This window comes from Elephantulus edwardii, unplaced genomic scaffold (assembly GCF_000299155.1).
Source record: "Elephantulus edwardii isolate Elephantulus edwardi_28Jun2011 unplaced genomic scaffold, EleEdw1.0 scaffold00138, whole genome shotgun sequence".
Taxonomy (NCBI): domain Eukaryota; kingdom Metazoa; phylum Chordata; class Mammalia; order Macroscelidea; family Macroscelididae; genus Elephantulus; species Elephantulus edwardii.
The window spans coordinates 869,552-877,076 of NW_006399888.1; the positions used below are offsets into that span (position 1 = coordinate 869,552).

Here is a 7,525-nt window from a genome sequence, read left to right on the forward strand (position 1 = left end):
TGAGAGAAACCAAGGTGCTCCTTGGAGGCAAGGACTTTTAAACTCCACCTCATATACTTTGGGCATGTTGTCAGGAGAGGCCAGTCCCTGGAGAAGGATATCAGGTTTGAAAGAGTAGAGGGTCAGCGCTAGAAAGAAAGACCCCAGATGAGACAGGCTGACACAGTGACCTGTGGCAATGAGGGCAGGTGTGTCAGAGACAGTGAGATTGGCTCAAGATAGGGCAGGGTTCAGAGCTACTGTTCATAGGGTCACTATGAGTTATAGTCGACTCAATACCACATAACAACAATAAAAACAACAACAAATGACCCACAAGGCAAAGTAGAATGTCCCCTTAAGGTTTCCAAGGGGCTTCATCTTTCTCCTATGGAGTGGCTGACGGATTTGCCCAACATTCAATGAAATGCAAAATAAAGTCACGCCAAACTCGTCGCCATGGAGTGGGAACGGAATCTTAGCTGATCTTTCAGTTTTCAGAGATTGTAACTACCAGGAGGTTCTTGTCCATCCTTCTTCTGGGGACCCACCAGGGGATTTGGGTTTCCAGAGAGACTCCATCTTTGGATTAGCAGTGCAACTCCCTAAGGCTTTTTGATTTTTTTTTTCTAGGCATAGACAGCAAGTTTATTTGATGAATGCTTCTGGCAAGCATTATCCAAGAGCTACAAGATGGGAAAGGAGCTGTGACAGCAAGGCGGCTCTCAGGGCTACATACAGTCTCACACAGGAGAAGGCACGGGGCTCTGGGGACACAGGAAGGGCTGCCCTCAGCCATTCAGCACCACTCGGAGGAGCTCTTCATAGTTGATACAAGCACTGCTGTCCTCATGCCCTGTCACCAGAATCTCTGCTTCCTCTGTCACCTTCTCACCCAGTGTGACAAGGACATGCCAGATTTCAGCACCCTTGACAGTACCGATCCCTTCCTTGTCAAATACCCAAAGGCCTTCATCATAGTCTTCATAGGTGCCCTGGTCCTGTTCTTCCTGGCCACAGTCTGCAGCATGGGCAGAAAGTGCTCAAAACCCAGGACCTTCACATTCATTTCACCACTCTTAGGGTATCCCAGGAACTTGAGCACCTCGGCGTTGATGGGGTGCTGGCCCAGGGCCCTCATTACATCTCCACGTTGGCTGTACAGGATCTTTCCATCACCTGTTCGGTCAAACAGCTGGAAGGCCTCCTTACATTCTGCGGCCTGGTCCTCGGTGAAGCCACACCTTGAGCGCTCAGGTATTGGGACCTTTTCCTCGCAACTCCCTAAGGATGAAGCCTCTAAACCCTCAATGAAGAGCTCAGGGTTTAATCTGCTGTGACACCAGAACTCCAAACGTGATCAACAAACCAAACTCGATGCTCCGGCATTGATTCCGATTCATCACAACCCCTTACAGCAGACTAGAACTGCCCTGTATGCTTTTTGTGGCTATAAATCTCTATGAGAGGAGAGCACCTCATCTTCCTCCTGCAGAGCAGCTGCTGGTTCATTTGCTGACAACGCTTTGTCTATGGTAGCACCAGGGCTTCCTCACTTTATCAGAAGTAACCCCCAAAATATAGAAAAGAAAAACAATTTATTACCATGGGTAGGGGGGAATGAGACTGGAGCATGGTAACGGATTGATGGCAGACCCTTTTTGGTGGGTGTTTCTCAGTGTACCCATGTCAGAGTAAACCGCAGCCATGAACCATTGCCCAGCCCCACTGCTCATGGGCTGAGCACACTGACCGGGGCTGCACTCTGTGCGTGTGTGTGTCTGTGTGTGTGTGTAATGAGACCGTATCATGCAGTATCACTTTTCTATCCCATAAAAGGGACCTGTTCCAGATCAATTTACATAAATATTCGAACAAACCTTTAAGGAAGTAAAGATAGTCTTTGATGTTCTTAAACAATTCCAGACACACATCCATGCTCATGACGTTATTCCCAATAGCAAAACAATGGATGAATGGACAGATCAACTATGGTGCATACTTTGGTGGCTTAGTGGTAAGATGTTGCACTGTAAAGCTAAAGGCCAGTGGTTCAAACCCACCAGCTGCTCCACTGGTGAAAGACAGGCAGTCTCCTCTCATGTGATTTACCACCTCTGAAAACCTCCCGAAGGGTGAGCTGAGTTGGTTCTGATTTGATGGCATGTAATACAACAATTACAACTAACACAACATTAAGAATAATGAAAAGCCTGCAAAACACCTCATAGCATGGATAAAACTCAGTTCTCACTCATTGCCTTGCAGTTGTGATCAACTCAGAACTGACCCTCCACAGGAGGAAATTACCCATCATTCTTTGGAGTCACTGGTGGATCCCCACTGCCAGGGAGGCATGACCTCTGGGTTAGCAGCACAAACCCCTAGGAACTACACCACCACAGCTCCCTATGGATGAAACTGGAGGATTCTTTCAAATGAAATTAGTCACAATTCCTTGAGACTTTTACTATAAAATCCGTCAAAAGAATCCACCAGCTGCTCTGTAGGAGAAGGACGGACAGTCTCTTCCCATGCAACTTACTGCCTTGGAAAGCCTTCTGGAGGGTCAGCTACGAATCAGTTCTGAATCAACAAGACACAACAACGGCAAGAAAGAGTTTACGCACTGGAAGAAACAATCTTTGAAGCTATTAGCTGTGGGAGGAAAGTAAGGCAAATCACTACCTAGGGGGTCTTTGTTGTTGTATACTGTCAAATTGGAACAGAGCCATAGATGACCCTCCAACAGGTTTTCAGAGGCAGTTAATCACACATATAGGCACAGATTAACTTGAGTGAAGAGAAAGGCAATATACAGTGAGACCGAGGTCAGCACAAAATGATCAAAGCAAACGAACACACCAGAAGAAGCACAAGAGTGAAAGGCGACGAATGTAAACACTATTACATACACCGTTCTGCATTATCAGTAATTACAATAATTGATGAGTGGATACATGGATAGACACATAGAAGCTGAACAGGTATGAGAAGGGAAATGAGATTATACCCCAAAATATACACAGGTTTAACAGAAGATACTTCTACATCAATATTTAAGTGTGCTGCAAATACATCCATGAATACAGTAGCACATACAGGGCATAAAGTTAGGGAAACTCCTTAGTCATGATCATTCACCTTGTCCCCTAGGCCATGCTCAACATTCTACTTCATTGAGTAACAACAGAGGCTTTTAAAGCTTGTGAACTTCCACCTGAAGTATAACTATTGGTCTCTTTTCATCCAGAGTGAAGATGAGCGCAGAAAACCAAAGATGCGTGCAAATAATTAATCTAAAAGACTTGCCATGGGAAAGTCTGCTGTTAGGGACCTCTCCAAAGTACTGAAGAACAATGGTGTCTCTCTGGAGACTAAGGTGCGTCTGATACAGGCCATGGTCTTCACAATCACTTGTTATGCATCAGAGAGTTGGACAATGACCAAGGAGGATAGAAGGAGAATTGATGCCTTTGAGCTATGGTGCTGGAGAAGAGTATTGAGAATACCATGGACTGCTAGGAAAACAAACAGATTTGTCCTGGAAAGGGTTAAACTGGGTGGCTCCTTGGAGGCAAGGATTCTGAGGCTCCATCTAACTTACTTTGGACATGTTGTGAGAAGAGACCGGTCCTTAGAGAGGGACATCATGCTTGGGAGGGTGGAGGGACAGCGCAGGAGAGGAAGGCCCTCTATGACGTGGATTGATTCAGTGACTGGAATAATTGGGATGGGAGTGTCGGAGACACTGAGATTAGCACAGGACAGAGCGGAGTTTAGGGCTGTTGTACATAGGGTCGCTATGAGTCACAAGCGACTCGACGGCACATAACAACAACAACAACAACAACAACAGACTAAAAATGGGGAAACACCCCCAAAAAAACACAAAAGACTAGTGGACCATGGAAGTTTCAGGCTCCATGACCTTGAGATCAGAATAATTAGATGTTGTCCAGCTACCACTACTGACACTTCTGAAAGGAATCATGATAGAAAGTCCCTGATTGAGAGGAAGGAAAATGTGGAACAAACAGCAAATAAAAAAGGCAGGCTTAGGGAGTTCTGGTGGCCTAGAGAGAAGAACTTGCACTGCAATCCCAAAGGCGCACTGTTTGAATCCACTAGATGCTCTGCTGGAGAACGAGGGACAAATCTCCTTCTGTACCAGTCAGAGCCGATTTGATGGTGCACACACAAAAAATAATAACAAAAAAAAAGCTTTAAAAAGACAGGCTTATATGTCTCATAGAGAACAAGGGAATGAGACCATGACTCTTAGTCACTCTTCAAACCTAAAAATGAAATTAACTCTGTGGCTCACCTCTCTCTCCAACAGTAGAGCCAGGCCTGTGAGGTGAATAATAAAACCAGGGAGGAAGACATTCCTTAGAACAGTGAACAATATAAGATCAACAGGGAAGCCAATTGCCCAGAGATAAAGCTCTGAAATCGGGAAAAGATAAGAAATAAGGCCAGGTGGAAACGTTAAACCTAAAGAGGAAGTGGGAAGAGTGTTATTACATTGTGGAGAATCAGTCAACATCACAAAGCTAAATGTGTGTGAATCTTTGGATAGAAAATCAATTTGCTCTGTAAACTTTCACCCAAATCAGGATGAAAAATTTTTAGAAGGATCTTCAGAGAGTAGAAAGAATATGAAAGTTTCCAAAATGATTTATGAATCATATTAAATATTGATGCTAAAACAGTTTAAAGACTGATACTCTCTTTGCACACAGATGTAAAACTCTGACACAAAATGTTGGTGAAAAGTATCTAGTCACGAACCAAAGAATTAAATACTCTGGTTCCAGTTTATAATCTACAGAATGGCTATAAACTAAAAATATATGAATGTAATTCATCTTGTTAATAAAAATACGAGGAAGAAAAGCCATCTGATCACATTAACAGGTTAATTCATCATGATTGATAATTTGTATTTTAACAACAAAGGCTAGTAGTGTACTGAATAATATTCAGACTAGTCTCATTAAAATACTAAACATATACTATCATCACCATATTTAATATAGTCCTTGAATAATTGAACAGTAAGAAACAATGACTAGGGATAATAGAAGGAGAATTGATGCCTTTGATCTGTGGTGTTGGAGAAGAATATTGAATATAGCATGGACTGCTAGAACAAGCAGGTTTGACTTGGAGATGGTGAAACCAGGCTGCTCCTTGGAGGCAAGGATTCTGAAGCTTGGTCTGATATAATTTGGGCATGTTGCAAGGAGGGACCAGTCTTTAGAGAGGGACATCATACTTGGGAGGGTATAGGGACAGCACAAGAGAGGAAGATCCTCAATGAGATGGATTGGTTCAGCGACTAGAGTAACGGGGATGAGTTTGTTGGAACCATTTAGTTTGGTACAGGATGGAGCAGAGTTCAGAGCAGTTGTACACAGGGTTGCTACGAGTCACAAGTGACTCAATGGCACATAACAACAATAACAACAACAACAACTTAGTCTGAAGTAATTGAATTGATGCACTCATACAATATTTACACTGTAAATCTTTTGGACATGTTTCAAGGAGGGTCAGTCCTTGGTGAGAGATGTCATGCTTGAGAGGGTGGATGGACAGCACAGGAGAGGAAGATCCTTGATGAGATAGGTTGATTCAATGACTGGGTTAATGAGGGTAGATGTGTCTGAGACAATGAGATTGGCACAGGATAGAGCAGGATTGTACATAGGGTTGCTGTGAGTCACAGGCAACTCGACGGCACATAACAACAACAACAAAAGCTAAGAAAGCCTTTACCATAGATTGAAGGCAGTAGTTGAGTCTTTCTCTAGAAATCCCACTAAAATAGCAATAAGGAGAACCTTTTAAGGTTTTAAACATAAAATAGGGAAAACAAGAGTGAATTTAAAACACGAAATTTTTAAAATGATAAAAGACCCCAAGGAAAAAGGAAACGAGTTTAAGACCTTGTGATTTTAAGATTTGCAAACTTTCAGTCAAATAATAACCAAAAAGTACTCAAAATGCAAACAAATGAGCTTATTTTTATTACCCTGTAGAACATTAACCAGTTTTTAATCATACCCAGCAAATTGTCTTTGGAATTTCTTTCATTAACTCTATGTATAACACACACACACACACACACACACACACACACACACAATCTGTTCTTTAAACATTGGGCAAATAATGTCAAGAACAATTTAGAGCTCTGCACAATGGCAATATTATAGCCAGTGAGATTTATCTGAGGTGTGATTACTGCAATAAAAAAGGAACAATTTAGAAAGGTTTTTCTGGCATAGATGAAAAAGAGAAAACAAAATTTTAGAGTTGGATGAAAGCAAAACTACAATTGCCTGAATCCTAGTATCAGGAGAGAACATCTCATAAAAAGCAGAACCTGGGTCTTGGGAATTTACTCCCATCGAACACAGCTGAGGAATGTAATCCCGTCACCTCAATAAATCCACATTTAATCCACAACTCATGGAAGATAAGACAGTTTTATGGTCCTATAAAGTTATAGTTTAACTTTGGAAACCAATAATGCGCAACGATTTTATAGCTTGGGTTAGTAGTTCAAGCACAAAGATCTTATGATTTTATTACCCTGTGGAATGGTAACCAATTTTGAATCTTACCATTCAAATTGTCTTTGGAATTCCTTTTATTAATTCTTACTCTTTGTTTGTTTGGTTAGTAGCGAGACACACTACAGACCCTGACTGTGTCACCGGAGGGCCCAAGTCTATATGTGTTTGCACATTTACACACACATACACACACTACTGTTTTTTGTTTTGTTTTGTTTTTTGTTTTTTTTCACACTACTGTTTTTTAAGCACCTGCAAACCAGCTAGTTTCTTTATCTCCCATCTAGTTCTTTCCTTAATGAATTCAATACAATTTTGATAGATACTCAGGATTTCTTAGGGTAAGCATTTTGCTTTAACATTGGCTTTGTTAGGTTTTTATTTGCTTATTTTCTCAGTGCTGCTAAGTAGAAGAGAGTGAACCAAGAAGAAGAAGAAAGCCAATTTTGCCGTAAAACCCCCGAAAGAGTCAGATAGTGGAGTTAATCAGATATTCTTGAAGTCAGCGGTATGTGCTGGCACTAAGATAGGATGACAGAATTGAGGACAGAAAACAAGAGATTGCCATCTGGGGAGAGATCTTGTTGTTAAGTGCTGTCGAGTTGCAGGCGACTCATAGCAACCCTATGAAAGAGAGTCCTCAACGCTTGGGTGTCTTTCATCTTCTCTCCAGGTTCATAGGGTTTCCGGAGGCAAGCTACTATGCAAGTGGATGCCACTCCTCCTTCCAAGCTTGTTTTAATCAGGGAGCTCCACACAACACTGTCCGCCATGGGTAACCAACCATTAACACATTTGACACATCAGTGTCACAGTGTTCAGCCTCACAGAAACCACAAGTGACCGCTGTACGGCACTTGTACACCAGGGCAATACGACCTAGAGGAATGTCTGAACAAAAACAATGAAAGACAGGCCCGAGGTCCATGGATTAAGTCACCCATCTTTGACTTGGTAGC

General features: G+C 42.3%; 1 pseudogene; it reads right to left on the reverse strand.

Annotated features, from left to right (window-relative positions):
• Nucleotides 1-770: 770 nt before the first annotated feature.
• LOC102863817 lies at nt 771-1,923 on the reverse strand (annotated as a pseudogene).
• Between the last annotated feature and the right edge of the window lie 5,602 nt (nt 1,924-7,525).